Genomic DNA, 16,478 nt, shown 5'->3' on the forward strand with positions numbered 1-16,478 from the left:
AGTTCGCCAAAGAGTCTATTGGTTTTTGGAGACTTTCAGGTCCTGTGAAGGCTTAATTTTGTTCTTTAGGGAGGGATGTAAAATGTGGTTGTGATATTTGCCATCACTTGACATTTTAGGCTTGGGTTTGGAGTCTCCAGAGATTGGTTATTTCCTCAGGGGCCTCATAACTTAACCTAAGATGGCCACTGCATAGTGGTGTGATCCCTCTGGGTCCCAGCAACCTGCCCTCCTGGGAGAAGATATGTCTGGGTCAGTGATCTTAGCAACATTTCTGTCCAAACCATGACTGTTCTATGGGGGGAATGCAGAAGAATTTCATTAAAATGTCTGAGCCTGATAGTCACTATATTTTTAAAAGTCTGAATGTATACTTCAAAACAAGGCTGTAAGAAACACACAGACTCTGGTAATAGACTCTTATCTTCAGGTAGTGTCACTGATACATCTGGACTTTATAGAGAAATAATTCACCTTGAATTTCCTAAATGAAATAGAACTTCCTTGGGATATTCTAGGCAGTCTTATGTCAATAGACTTTTAGCTCGTGCTCTACTGGGATGTCCCTTTAGCCCAGGGTTTTCAAATGGCGTGATGAACTACCAAGAAGAGAGAATAATACAGACAACATAGTGAATATTTCTTAAGAATAGCTTTATTGCCAGGCATGGTGGCTCACACCTGTAATCCCAGCACTTTGGGAGGCCGAGGAGGGCGGATCACGAGGTCAGGAGATCGAAACCATCCTGGCTAACACGGTGAAACCCCATCTCTACTAAAAATACAAAAAATTAGCCAGGCCTGGTGGTGGGTGCCTGTAGTCCCAGCTACTCACGAGGCTGAGGCAGGAGAATGGCGCGAACCCGGGAGGCAGAGCTTGCAGTGAGCCGAGATAGCACCACTGCAGTCCAGCCTGGGTGAAAGAGCGAGACTCCATCTCAAAAAAAAAAAAAAAAAAAAAAAAAGCTTTTTTGAAATTAAAGTTATGTTTTTTAATTTTGAAATTATTATTTTTCTGTTGAGGTTGAATTGTTCTTTCTCTATAAAATAATGATGATAGCATACAGTGATTTTTTTTTTTAGTTTAATGTCCTAGCTTGACAAAATAAACTTTACTGTCTGTGGCAGTATATTCAATCACCTATTCATTCACCTACCTATTTTTGTTTTTGAATTTTCATTTTTCCTGGTTCTTAACATCCACAAGTCTAGCAGCTACTGTTTCACCAAATGAATCATAAATTCTTAAGAGATTTAAAATGTCTACAGGCTCTTTCAACTGCCAAATAAAAACAAAACAAAACAGTGAGCCAATTAGGTAGTAGTACAAGATGTAAACCTATAAAAGAGTCAGATTTTTTTTTCTTAATTAGCAATCTCTGTTCACTGGTTTCTCAATTCCTTCAGTCTTCTCTCTTATTAAGTATCTAGCTAATAGATTTTACCAATTAATGTGCATCAAATACAATTCTCATACTTAGGCATGAAATGCTCACCATAGTGTTGTATGTAGCTTTAGCAACTCTTACAATATGTGGGCTTTGACAGAGATATCTGACATAGACCTTAAGAAGTGACCAAATTCCAAGCCTATTTTAGATTTTAATCTTTGAATGCTAGGGCCAAGGTTTTAAACAAAGTTACAATGAGTTTTTTTTTTTTAATGATGGTTGTCTATACTTTTAAACTTCTACCAGATGTCACATAAGACATTTTAAATTTCTCCAGCATTTTTGCATGAGCTTCCATGGTGAGTGAGAGCCCACAATGAACATTTGAATTACAAGGTTAATTCTTTTGACAGTTACATCCTAATGTTAGCTATTGAAAGTCTCATAAAAATACTTCTTTAACATCCTGTGTTTGTTATCCATTGCTGTGTAACAAATAACTACAACGTAGTGGCTGGAGACAATACAAATCATCTCACAGTTTCTTTGGGTCAGAAACTTTGCTGGCTTTGCTAGGTCCTCTGCTTCAGGATCTCTCACAGAGCTGCCATCCAGGCTGTCAGTAAGGGCTGGGTCTCATCTGAAGACTCAACAGGAGAAGGATCTGCTTCCAAGTTCATTTGTTTGTTGACAGAACTCCATGTCTTCAGGGCTATGGGACTGAGGGCCTCAGCTCCTAGCTTACTGTTGGCTGAAGGCCACCCCAGTATTTTGCCATGTGGGCCTCTTCAAAATGGCCACTCGCTTTCTCAAAGCCTGCAAGGAGAGAAGGCAAAAAAGAGTCAGGAAGCAAGACAGAGTTCCAATCATATGCAACATAATGATGGAAGTGACATCCCACCCCAATGCCGTAGTCTGCTGGTTAGAGGCAGATCACCAGTCCTGTCAACATTCAAGGGACTAGGAGTAAACAAAGGCATGGATATCAAAAGGCAGGGATAATTGGGGGCAGCCTTAGAGTCTGTGTGCTACACATACCCCTAGACTTTGGGAATTTGAAACCTCAAAGTCAAACTTAGTTCTTCACTTCCATCCCTTCTTAGAGAAAAGAAGCCTTTAAGATCATTTGAGGAAAGGTAGTCTGAAATGGTGAAAGATTGGAATTGTAGAATAGTATAAAGATGTAATTATGCTGCTTATTTTAGAGAATGTCTTAAAACTAATGCAAATAAAATATTATCAAGGAAAGGTCCTATGTGGCTTTCTTTAGTAACTGCATTATATCCATTTATAATCATCATTTTGTTTTCATTCTAGGCAATAATTGAGGAAGCATGTCTTGTGTTTCCAGTACATGATAAATGTGGTAGGGAATGTAAATTAAGATTAAGACAAGGTTTGTTCTCTTAAGAGGTTTATATTTAGAAGCAAGGGTGGCGAGAGAAGTACAAAACATACACAATTGTAACAGGGAACAAAATAAAATTATACAATGAAGTTCTAACTACATTTAATAACACCCTTAACTGGTACAGAAAAGAGAGAGAGAGGGAGCAATGTTGGGTGAAGTTACTAAAAGCCTCAGGGGAAGTAGAACTTGAAAGATGAGTGAGGGTAGGATGAGAAGTGAAAAAGAAAGGAGAATATAAACAGAAAATAAAAGAAGAGGAAGAGCCTGGAACTCATACAAAAGACTGAAGAGGCTGTCTTCAGTGAAGGGAATGGAGAGCAATAAAAAGTAACATTACAGGCTAGACAGCGCAGTGGCTCGTGCCTGTAATCCCAGCACTTTGGGAGGCCGAGGCAGGCAGATCACTTGAGGTCAGGAGTTCAAAACCAGCCTAGCCAACATGGTGAAACCCTGTCTCTACTAAAAATATAAAAAATTAGCCAGGCGTGGTAGTATGTGTCTGTAGTCCTAGCTACTCGGGAGGCTGATGCAGGAGAATTGCTTGAACCCGGGAGGTGGAGGATGCAGTAAGCTGAGATCACACCACTGCACTCCAGCCTGGGTGACAGAGTGAGACTCTGTCTTGGAAAAAAAAAGTAACATTAGATGGATATGGCTTTTGGAGGGTATTGAATGCTGGGCTGAAGATAGTGACTTGATGGGCAATGGAGAACTATTCTCGATTCTTCAGCAAAGGATAAATGTATTTGGGAAGATCTGTCTGGTGGGTATGTGCATGTTAGATAATAAAAAGAGGGCTTAGAAAAGAGTGGCTTGGAGTGACAAAAATCTAGGCTAGGCTGGTAATAGTGGAAATGATACATTGGAAAATATTTATGATGAAGAATCAACAGTGTGGAGAAACTGACTGGATATACTAATAGCAGCAGAGTGTAGGCTCACCCCTTTCTCTCCATTTGAAATGGACAGCAACAAGGTGCCTATTGGTCTAGGTGGGATTCCCATTGATCAGTTGGCTGCACTACCTAGTTGGTATCTCTTGGCTTTAAATATTTAATTCTTGGAATATTTGTTTGTTAATAAAGGCCTCAAAAGTTTAACATCCTCTAAGAGCTGTTGAGATTTTAGGTATTACAAAAGGGGTCAGAAGGGACCTTTGTATATCCCTCAAATCAGCCAGATATGTGATCACATGTAGCTGTAACTATGCTTTCTAAGGTGCTCCACAAGAGTTCCATAACATTTAACAGGTTTTTTGAAAACAAAACAAAAAAACAAAATTGTATGTATGCTGTGAAAAGGTCCATGGTCAAATAAGTTTTGGGTTAAAAATTTAAAAACTCAAGTTCCAATGTTAGTGAACCACCAAGTGGAGTGTGGGAGGAGCTATAATCAAAAGTGTTTTCCAAACTCTTTTACTCTTTTGATGATGAAATCGTGTGTGTGTGTGTGTGTGTGTGTGTGTGTATTATGTATGCACACCATCTTTAGAACTAGCGCCCTCCCCAACACACTTGGGCAAATACCAGTGTTAACAAGTAACACGTTTTCAATAAAGGTCATAGCATATCAGGAACTCATTTTTTTGGCTTGTGGATCATCAGTTTTCTTGTCATAACTTTATTTGGTATTTTATAAAACTGCGTTTCAAAGCTATTTCCTTTTCAGCAGTACCTGTGTCAGACATTGGGCAAGAAAAAAATGAGAAACACAAATCAGCTCTCGTGCTTGATGTTTCTTGTGTTTTAAGGAAAGGGCATAGGAAGGGAATAATCCAAACTAAGGCTTCTACCTGCCTGGGATATCAAGCTGTCCAACTTCCAAAGTATCTTTACTTTCTTCCACCTTCCCATACTCAATGGGCAGACCTGGGATTAAATATTGCTTTGATAATTCTCCACTTGTGGGTTCCTGGATAAGTAACTTAACCTCTCAACTCCTTCTATCTTTCTCTATTTTTTTTCTCTCCATTAATGTATACTTTTCTACTTTGTGAACTTTGCTTTTTAGAAGACAGTTTCCTTAGAAAGAGCAAATAACCCTGTAAGCCCATAATTTGGAATAATTAGCTATTTATAGCCTTACTAAATTTGGATTCCAGATTATGTTATTAGTTCTATGATGCTATCTATGAGAAACCATTATAAGAAGGGGTAGTTGGTAAACAGATTGATGTTAGCCTAAATGGACCTGCTTTAAACATATTTTCATCTGCTTTTGTCATTCAAAATGTACTATTTTGTTTTGCAAGGTCGGTGTCATAGTAAAACATGCTTTTTATGCCTGCATCATGTCATGTTTGTGCTTCATTGCAAGATTTGCAAGGTTTCTAACATGATTTAGGTCATTTAACTTTTTTGTATGTGTCTAGTTACACACACGTACAGAGAGAGAGAGAGAAAGAGACAGAGGAGAAACCACTATTGGTAGAATACCAAAATATTTGTGACTTATGGTTCTAATTTCTGTGTCCTAAGCAAAAACTCAATGAATGCTATATAACAAAATGTATAGCAAAATATTGCTAAAATTAAATTCTCCCTGCAAAACCTACATAATGTGTGTTACCATAGTCATTGGAATTAATTTATTTTCATCATTTGGATGTTCCATAAATCTTTAAAAAAAAAGTAGAGCTCATAAGTTGTGTTCCTATAATAGTTTTTCTTGGGATGTAAGCATTTGGAGGTCATCTACATATATGTTGTAGTTAAAACCATGACAAGAATGAAGTTCCCCAAGGAGAGTGTGTACTTGCATGTTGAACATAAGTTCTAGGAATGTAAGTTTTCTATGACATTCCTAGTTCAAGATTTTTTACTTAGCCAGATTTGTTAATCTCCATGAGAGAGCAAACCTGATACAATGAAATCTGAGCTCAAGAGATGATAGCTTTCATTATCATAATTTATTGAGCACCTTCTATATGCAAGGTGATGAGAATGCAACTGAGAACAAAGGCACTAGATACAATAGCACTGGTCTAGGTCAGAGAACAAGACAGGAATGCTGTTTCCTCAAAGACACACACACCAGATTCTTACTCATCTTTAAAATGCTGACTTTCAAGGCATCTAGCTGCCCCAGGAACTAAGGTTGACTCTACAGGGCTATGTCTTGCCATGTTAGAAATTCTTTAATTATAAACCACTGAAAGGACAGTGTACTTTATCCATTTCTTTTTGAGTGCCCTTTCCTCTCCCAGTTCCTCATGATTGTGGAATTAGCTGCTAATGAGAATTAGCTGCCTATTAAAATTCTCTAGTTTAAGGTTTCTCTGTCCATTCCATTCTGAGCCTTTTAACACTGGTTAAGATGCACCTTAACTTTTACATTTCCAACTGATGGAGTTCAAATTCTGTCATTTTATCATACTGCCTGGGTGAAATCTTCACTGACCTCGCACCCACCACAGATGGAGCCAGCCACTCTCTCCCCTGTTCTCTGCCTCTATTATACCCCATCACACAAATGGCATTTCATTGTTTAGATGTTGAACTCACAGAACACAGAAGCTGTACATTAATCATCTCTGTGTTGCTATCACCTAGCACAGAGTCTAGATCATAAATATTAGTTGAATTGAACTGAACAGGCACCAAAAAATAACACTGCCATGGATCACAGATAGGAATGCGTTTCTGGTCAGCCTTTACCTTGTCTCCAGGGAACCATATTCACAGCTGGGGAGGAAACCAGGTAAGTGAAGCTGCATTCAAGAAATTCCAGTGAGTGTAGCCATGGCTATTAGAAGAGAGAACATTCTTTTCTTGCTTCTTTTGGTAAACACTTATGAGAAAACCTTAATAGGCAACAATTTCCAAGGGTTCAACAAAGGTAGGACATTTTAAATACATTTAGTGGCTTGTAAATATTTATTTTTAAAGGACATGAAGACAAAAGTGGAATCTGAATGTGTATGCTGAGGAAGAGGAGAATTTGCCATTCTGACAACCTGCTATAGATTATAACAATATTTGAAATATTTTGTTGCTAATTAGCCAATTTGATATTTGGCTGCTGCCTTAGGGATTTTACAATGACCTGTCAACAATTTTAACACTAGGCCAATTAGGTAAAGACTTCAGTTTCCTGGAGATGCCTAAGTATGTGATAGAAGGAAACAATGGCATCATACTTAGGTAATTAGAGGTTAACCAATCCCACAGAGGGGATCTGAATAAGCTTCCCAGGGACCGCAGTCCCACGGCTCAGTATGCATTTACATCTTTCCCTATCTTGCTGGGGGTGATGGTGGAAGAAGGAGAGGAGAGGGGAATGGAAGGGGTGGGCTTAGTTCTTTCTGCAAGAAAGAAAGAAGAACTCTTTCTTTCTTCTCCCCCTACCCACTCCCACGGCCACTCATGCTGCCATTCCAAACTGCATGCAGTCCAGTTTCTTCCTTGGCTTCTCAAAAAGTCTACTTGTGCTTGAGTTTAGTAACTTTATCAAAGAGTCAGGTAATGGGATAGGGAATAAATAAAAGGTTCAGTCATAGGGGATGTGTCTTAGTCTGTTCAGAAAACTATAACAAAATGCCATAATCTGGGTTTCTTATAAACAACAAAAACTTATTTCTCACAGCTATGGAGACTGGGAAGTCCAAGAACAAGACACTAATAAATTTAGCATCTGCTAGAGGCTCCTTTCCTAGTTCACAGATGGAGCCTTCTTGCTGCGTCCTCAGGTGGTGGCTCTCTGGAACTTCTTTGATAAGGTCACTAATCTCATTCATGAGGGCTCCACCCCCATGATCTAATCACCTACAGAAACCCCATCTCCTAATCCTATCACCTTTGGGGTTAGGATTTCCAAATACAAATTTTGGGTGACATGAACATTCAGATCATAGCAAAATGTGACTGTCTGCCTTCTTGTTACCACCCCCTGCCACTTGTCACCCTCTGTTACATCTCCAGTACCACTAAGTAGTTCCCTTTCCCTCATAAAGAAAAGTTCTATCAACATTCAGAATTCATATCTACTCTAAGGCGGCTCATCAAAGTCTCTTCCCAACAAAGATAAGGGTTTTCTGGAAATGAGTTCTAGAACCAGCAGCTGTATTTTTCCCCATATTGTTATTCCTATAATATTTCTTAAATAAGTTTGTGTTGGTCTACTTTAAAAGTTATACCTTGGATTTTTTTGCACTTGTAGGTGGTTTGGGGTGGGGCTGAGGCAAGGGGAGCCTGGATTACAAAAGTTCTGCAATCAGCATTGCTCTGAGCTCCGTACTACTCATTGAAGTATCTTTTTTTTTTTTTTTCATATTCTTGACAAACCATTTGTGAGCACCACTGGCTGGTGTGTGTCAGTCAGGGCTCAACCACAGTAGCAGAACCAGTATATATATATATATATATATATCTTATATATATGTAATAAGTCTCCTCATATATATATTAGGAGATTTATTTTAAGGAATTGGCTCACATGAATGTGGGGGCTGGCTAAGCAATCTGAAATCTGTGAAGCTGAAACTCAACAGGTATGGGCCAAAGCTTTTATCCACAGACAGACTATCTTTTCTTTTTGGGACAAGCTTCAGCCCTGCTTTTTGAGTCTTCCCACTGATTGAATCAGTCCTACCCATAATATACAAACATAAATCCTGAATTTTTTTTAGACTTACCAAATTCAACTGGTTGTGGACTGAATTACATCTGCAAAAGGTCATCACAGAAACAGCTGGATTATCATTTGATTGAGTAACTGGGGGCTATAGCCTAGCCAAGTTAACATATCAAAGTCATTGCAGATGGGTGAGTTGAATAAAATCTTTACCAAAGATGATGCTTAGAATGCATTCCAACAAAAGTTTTAATATTTAATGACAGAAAAGGAAATATTATACATACCTAAAAACTTCCTCCCTACTGTATTAAACTGTCCACCAAAGGATTTTCTGAAGGAAACACTTGAAGGTATTGATGACAACTGTATAAATAAAAGAGTTATTCTGATTAGTATTGAGAGATATAATGCTCATTTTATTTATTACATTTGGAGAGCTCTAAATAAGTTTGTAATTATGGCCTGTAAAAGAAAAAAGTGTTAATTTCCTTTTAAATGGACAACTAAGATTTTTTCATAATATTGAACTCATTAGGCCAAAACATGCATTCATTTTGGGATTATTTAAATGAATTAATTCATTCAACAGATATATAATTGAAACATAGTATACAGAAGACATTGTGCTAGATTCTGGCGATAAAATGGTGAATAAAACCAAGACTGCCCCTCCCTTCAAGAATTTTATGATTTAGTCATGGAAAAAATACATTAATCAAATATTGACATGAAAAAATTGTCACAAACTGCGATAATTCATGATAGTATAGTTGCAATGAGTCTATGTTCAATGATTCTTGATTTTTTCTGTGTGTTAGAAAGCTTACCTGAGGAGCTGGGATTTAAAGAATGAGCAGAAGATACTTGAGTAAAGAAGATGAAGAGATTTCCAGGCAATGAAAGACACTTACCAAGGCCAGGGAGGCTGGAACACAGAAAGTGACAGGGAACGTGGCAAAAGACTATGCTAAAGCAGTTGGCAGGAGCTAGCACTCTGAAAACAACATTAAGAACTCTCTTTGGTCTTTATCCTAAGAGCAACGGAAGGTATTAAAGGATTTTAAGGTTTTGAGCAAAGGAGTGACACAATCAATGGATAGCTGCTAGTAGGACTTTGCAAGATAGTTCTACTTTAGCCACTAAGGCAGGGATAGCAAAAATTCAGCACCCAAGTCAGTGACTCTTTGTGTCTTGTCTGTGGCAGACATCACTAATCAATCATGGTCATTTTTTTTTTCCCTGACTGAACCAGACTTGACAGTCTCAGAACTTTTCTGACAGCCAATACCTATCTGATCTGGCACTTAAGACAAACTCTGTATCACCACTTTTTTTTTTTTTACTCTTCTCAATAAATTACAACATTGCTTGAAATGCAGTTGCCAGGTAGAATTCAGGACACCCAATTAAATTTTAATTCAAATGAACAAATTTTTTTTTTAGTATAAGCATATCTCATGTAATATTTGAAACATAAATTAAAAATTATTTGTTGTCTAGGTAAATTCATATTTAACTGGTTATTTTCTAGACCTGGCAACACTAGTTTGGGGAAATTTATTGAACTATCAAAGGTCAAAAAAGCCCACAGCACAGCATCATGATAAAGACGTGTCAGTGTATAAGAAGAACCAAACAACTCACAACAAACAACCTTGATAAAGGTAAAAATAAACTAATAGTAATTTTAAATTCAGAAGGAATAATAGTAGCTATTCAAATCATGACCAACTCGAGAAAATTTCTGATACGATGAAAATAAATCACCCCTCCAGAATTTTGTGGGATGTCCAGTAATCTGCAAGTGCTCATATGCAATAGAAGTTTTTCATCCCTGCCAAGCACCGTGAGGTAGACTTTGTAGAAGAATATTGTATTATATTTCTCAATAAATTCTAGGAGCTTCTTAGTTTTAGTTCATGAATGCCAAATTTTAGTAACCATTAACAATTGGTTTAGGAATTTACTAGAAAATAAACGTTGGCTGTTTGTATAAACTAAAGCCTACGGATTTATGGATAATTCACCCAAAAGAACCAAAGCAGGGAGTTGCAATTATAGATCAGTCTGAGGGTCATTAAGTGGCCCCATGTAGCCCACACTTTGAAAATTACTCATCCTGGCAGAGATAGTATCTTTTTCCGGCATTTGAATGCTGAACTAGGTGGTAGATATTACAATGTTTTGATTTATAAATTTATGTAAACCTTATGTAACAGAAACAATCATTTAAGCCTTCTAATTTTGTCACCAGGCCTTGGGAAAAATATGGGTTGGTAAAATATTACAAGGCACTTGAACCTATTGGGTCCGAAATATAAAGGCACATTATCTGTTGTATCTCTAATTAATTCTAATATCTCAGTGCCTTGAAGCTGGCTAGAATCAGCATTACCTTTCTTCTGAAAGAATTTATATTACAAGCTTAACTACCATCTTTCTTCATGGGATTTGTCCTGGGTTGACCATATTCATATTATATTCAAGATGGATGTTCTTCTAGCTCCTTTGTGGGCTCGCCCAGATCCTTTTCAATAAGGATCCTGTAATTAAGGTTGGGAGGTGTGGTTGTCGACTGAGCACCCTGCAGATTGCTCATTAACATGCCATCTGAACAATTTAATAACCTTTTTAATTAATCTAAAATTGGCATGTCCCTTTTCAGGTTACAGTGCAGCTTTTGCAAATGTTGGTCTCTTGGTAGTTCTCAATTTAGCTTATTATTTGAAACTTAAATCTGCCCAGGCTAATAAGCATGACCAATTCCTCTTACCAAAACCACATAGGAATCTCCATCTGCACTTCACTAAAGGATGAGAGGAACAGATGTCTTCGGGTGGTATTCTTGTTCTTGGCTTTTAAAAGAAGTTCCTCTCAGTCTAGAAATGAAAGAAAATAATTTACAGAGTGACTGAAAGCTTACTTTTTGCTTTCACCTTCTTTTTAAAAAATTATTATTATTTACTTTCAAGTTTGATGCTTTAGAATCTTTATTCTCAATTTGTTGTTCACACTTTGGTGCTAGACATAATTTGAAAAAATTTAATAGTTTTTAATAATTTGATATCATGTACCTTAGTATTCCTAAAGAAAATGGTATCCTCATGGATTTAAAATCTATTGTATTTTAGGCAAGTTTGAGCTTGTACTTATTTATTTACTTATTTAACTTGTAAAGATAGGACTAAGGAACATTTACTCTTTAAAGCTTGAAAAAGATGTGTATGTGTATGTGTGCATGTGTGTGTATGAGTGTGTGTGTGTATATTTCACCTGGCCACAGTCTTCAACGCTTGAACAACTTTCCCCAGTACACACAGATTGCCCCTAGTTGTTTCTAGAGACCCAAAAAGGAATGCTCCCCATAGGTCTCCTCTCTGGCCTGTCAGTTGCATTCATTATGCTCTATGCACTTTCTTTTTTTCCACTTTCAGACTTACTTGCTTCTGCCTGAGACAAAAGCTCCCAGCTGCCATTGCTGAGAATCCTAACCATTCATTCTTACAACAAACATTAGTTGAGTACTAATATATGCAGGCACTATGTTAGGAATTCAAGAAAATCCAGTGTCTTTGCCTAGCCTGTTATCTCCATACATTTGCCAAAAGGCTTTTCTTGGGGTAGGGTGTGGAGCTTCAGTCCATACAGGGAGGTAGAATGCCCTCTTTCCAATCTGATGGTCCCCATTGATATCAGAACTTTAAAGCAGGTTGGCACTTGCTGTCACACTCATAAAAATCTCTTAAAAATAGCTCCCACTCCTTGCAAAACAAAGGAAGTTTTGAAATACATGTTTTCCAAGTTATATTCCCTCCATCCTGAGATTTTAGCATGAGAGTTGCCTCCCTTTAAGCTTTGGGCATCCTCCTGGGCAGCCACCTACGTGAGAAGAAAACTTATCTCAAGAGCATTGCCTGGAAATGGAAGCTTAACCCTGTGATATGGAAGTGGGAGGTCCCATATCAATTAACTTGAATATAAAATATTTTGCATGTGGAAGTGCCAAGTTCTATCAGAGTTTGCCCTGGCCTAGTCACGCACTGTTACATTTCACTTAGCAGGATCAGCAATTGAGAAGGTAGCTGTGATGGTTTGCTTGGAACCTTCCACCATCTCCCACAGACCTTGAAAAGCAAGTCAGGCGATACCCCAGTGGTATACCCCAGTGCAGCACTGGGACCTCCATGTGCTGAAAGAGTGAAATAGCCAACCCAATCCTGGCCCTCTGGTGTTGGCCATTTCACTCTTTCAGCACATGGAGGTCCCAGCCACCATAATGCCCTGGGTTCCTGCTCCCAAGTACAAATGTGGATGCACTTCACAGAAGGTGAATGAAGACCAAGCCCAGCTATTGGTGGACTGGGTGGTGGAGCTTACTGCTACTTAGAAACGGGAGGTTGGAGCCTGATTCCACTTGAACCCTACTGAAGCTTGGATTATCTGTTTTATATTATGTGAGATTATTTTCTTGGTGCTTGAAAACCCTGAAGAAGAAACTGCCACTCTTACAAATATATCAAATGGACTCACAGGCCAACAGATTGCCTGTGTTTCACATCAGCTCCAAGTGAAGAACCACATTTCTTTTAGCCACACTCCACATGCTCATTGCCACTTCCATGCATGTCTCATTAGTATGAATGACGGGCTCCATCCCACCATCAGGCTTCTTGTAAAACGTTGCTGTGAAGTGGTTCTCCTTTCCAGTGAATTCCTCTATTCTGTCTGTCAAAGGAGAATGAGCCATGTAACTGACAGCAGAAAGCGCTAAAGGGTGTGTTCTGTAAAAAAGATAAATAGAAGAGATTCTTTTGGCATATCTTTTTAATTGGAAGGAAAGGTAGGCTTTTGAGTGACCATATTTGCTAGCTATTTCTAAATATAGCAGCTTTAAAAAGCCAGAGAGGCAACAGGTATATGGAAAAACATATGGGTGTTGAATCTTCAGTACCTAAGATGTGTCCTTGGATGAAATATTTAACCTCTCTAATTCACAGCAGCTCCATCTATAACAATAAGAGCATTGGTATGTTGAAGAATTAATTATGATAAAGTGCATAATTCATAAGAAATATAGTTCTCTTCTTCATCCTTTAAAGGCTAGAAAGAGAAGGAAAGAAAACCCACTACAAAGGGCTTACCATTGATCTCCATGACTCCTGCACAAGAATTTGTGCATAGAAATGTTTTCTAAATTGTTCACGGTGAGAAGATCTGTGCTTTTTCTCCTTCAATCTCTTCCTCACTGCCCCCTCTCAGAAACTTATTGATTAAAGTCTACTTCTTGGCATGGAGGAGGAGACAGGAGGGGCCACACTTGGCAGAATGTCAAGCTGACTTCTGTGCCCCTGTTTTTGTCGGCAGAAGCTCCGCTTGGGCAAGCTCCACTCTGCGGAGTGTTTTTCTGTCATTTTTAAAAGGAGAACAGCAAAGATGCAAATTGCCGAGCCCGCTCCAGGAGACGGGCACACAAAGAGGCAATTCAGGCAGACAAGCGTGCAGGGAGGGCGGGTGGCAGAGGAGCGGGGAGCATGCGGAGGCGGCGTGACTCTGGACACTGGCCTGCAGGGAGGGGGGCAGAGGCAGGGCGCATTCTTCAGGTCCTTTCTTCCACTCTTTGTTAGCAGATTTATTGGACTTGTTAAGAACTAAGGAAACCCTGTGAGGCTCGCTGGCCTCTGAGCCTGGGAGGTCGTTCGCAATTCCAGACTCCAGGCATCTTGGGGCTCTTCCCCTCCTAGGATCCCCTGAGAACGCTGGAGATGGGCTCCATAGAAATGCAGAGACAAATAACATCTTTGCATAGGGTGGTAGGAATATGACACTGTACATCACATAGGCAGGTGAAAGTCACAGCGTCCTGGTGGCCGAGACAGCCACTCCCCAACCCTGCCATTCCCTCGTCTGTCCCTCCCCACTCCCACCCCAGACTTCTTTTTCAGCTGTTGGTCTCCTCCTGAACGTGGACTGTGCCTCCTGAAAGAAATTCCCACCCAAGCTGCTCGGAGTAAAAACACAATTCTTGCCCTGGCCTGTTTTTCCCCTTCAGCTGACCTCAAGTGCATGTCGTCTGGCAGGTGGGTTTTGATTCTGGCAGAGGCAGGGCACTGTGGTGGCTGGAGACCTGGGTGCCAGTCCCAGCCCTAATTGGCATTGTCACTCTGGGTTCTCCCCCTCTGGGCCTCAGTTGCCTCTTCTGTAAAATGAGGGGGTTGGGCGAGGGGGTTCTTCAGAGCCCCGGCCTGCTCTTACAGTCTCAAACTCAGTGGCTCTAATTGCCTCATTAGAACACCAGGGAATGCCTTTCTAGTAATTGTCTTCCTGGCTCCTGTCTCACCCACTCCCTACTGGGCGCTGCCTCCAAGGAAACAAAAGCAGCTGCTGTCTCCTCTGGGCTTTCCTCGGCATCCGCGAGCCCTTCTTGATAGCATATGTGCACAGGCATTCTCTGTCTGTCTTCCCTACTTGGTCTGAGGCCTATTTCCGAGGGCCAGGGAGGGCAGGTGGTGCCTCTTTCAAGCCCGACTCCTTTCTTTTCTGATTCTTTTGCTAGCGTAGCTGGCCTGTATCCCAGGTGAGATTAAAGTTTCATTTGTGACTCGCCACCCGACTCCTGGATTTGGTGAGAGTGCTTTACAAGCAACCATGTGTGTTGTGGCTGTGATCAAAGCGCTCAGAATCCAGGGGAAGGCTGAGATGGCTCCGGAGCAAATGGCAGTGAGTGGATGGAGAAGGTGAATCTCACATAACTGTCTCTGAAGAAATACACATTCAGGGATTCAACAGCTGCCCTTTAGAGATGGCCTCTTTGCTATGAGCCAGGAGATTTCATTTCCTGCATATTAAGAAGCAGGCACAAATAGAGTAGATAATGCAGTTTAAAAATTAGCTAAATGAGCTGTCTCTTATGAAACTCTTAATATGTTTAGGAGTGTGCTGTTCTTCTCAGGAGTCAGGAAACAATTTCTCTGCAGTCATCCAGGCATGCGCAATGCTGGCCAGACAAGAGATCAGACATATGGAAGGGGCCTGGTAGAAAACTCAGGTCTAGTTAGAAACCAAAGAAATAAAGTCTGGAGGAATCCAGAATATCAGAGGTCTAAACACAGAGACACTGAGTCTAGGGAGACAGCCACAGAGGGAAGGGTCAAGCACAATTGGGGAGGTCTTGGCAGGTGGCAAATAGTGACCAGCAAGGCAGAGACTGTGGCCCCAGCAGACAGGAGACACTATAGTGATCTCTGATCCCAGAGAAGAGCAACTGCTGTCTACCCTTCTCAACTTCCCTGTGGCAGGTGGGTGGTCATGGTTGTTGGGTTTGTATTGAAAGCCAGAGCTTTGTGGGTAATAGCTGCTCCTGATTTATTCAATAGACTTTGTTCAGCCCTGTCATGTGAGGTTGAAGAGCATGGGTTCTGGCATTAGATGGAAGGGTTCAAATCCCACATCTGCCAATTTACTAGCTGTTACCCTGTTCCTCAGTTTCCTCATCTGGGAATAATAATAGCAACTGCCTCCAATGGTGATTGAGAGGGTTAAAAGTGCCTGGAGTATTCCTAATAGATGGGAAGATTCAATAATTGTCAAATACCATTAATTTATTTGACATTTATTTATTGAGATATGGAATAAGAGCCAGAGGACAGAAAGATTCTTAACATACTTTAGCAGGCCTGAGAATCACCTGGAGGACTTGTTCAAATACGGATTGCTGGGGCCCAGCCCCAGAGTTTGTTATATACTGGATGTGGGATGAGGTCTGTGGAACATACTTTGAGGACCACTGCTGTATATCCTGTACACAAGACCTGTGCACAAAAGAGGCCATTATTTATTTAACAAACACCTAACTAGCACGTACCATGTGCCAGACTTTGTACATCTACACAATATATAGTGACAGGAATATTGACTCATTTACTTCTTAGAGCAACCCTCTGAGGCAGTTCCTATTATGCCCACTTGATAGAAGAGAAAACTGAGGCACAGAGAGATAAACAACTTGCCCAAACACTCTCAGGTGGTAAGTGACTGTGTTATTAAAAAAACTAAGTAAGTGCCACAAGAGATGTAAAGATGCAAACCCTTCGATGGAAGCACAG

The 16,478-nt window shown here is 40.0% G+C and overlaps 1 long non-coding RNA gene across 1 annotated transcript; it reads right to left on the reverse strand.

Moving 5' to 3' along the window:
- Positions 1 to 453: 453 nt before the first annotated feature.
- Positions 454 to 13,764, reverse strand: LOC130540680 (uncharacterized). The gene is made up of 6 exons (XR_008954670.1): positions 13,518 to 13,764; positions 12,907 to 13,157; positions 11,150 to 11,255; positions 8,661 to 8,739; positions 6,459 to 6,604; positions 454 to 2,207 (listed from the first exon to the last, which is right to left on the reverse strand). It is a non-coding gene; the product is annotated as an uncharacterized LOC130540680 (long non-coding RNA).
- Positions 13,765 to 16,478: the final 2,714 nt, after the last annotated feature.

This window comes from Pan paniscus, chromosome 10 (assembly GCF_029289425.2).
Source record: "Pan paniscus chromosome 10, NHGRI_mPanPan1-v2.0_pri, whole genome shotgun sequence".
In the NCBI taxonomy this organism is placed as follows: Eukaryota; Metazoa; Chordata; class Mammalia; order Primates; family Hominidae; genus Pan; species Pan paniscus.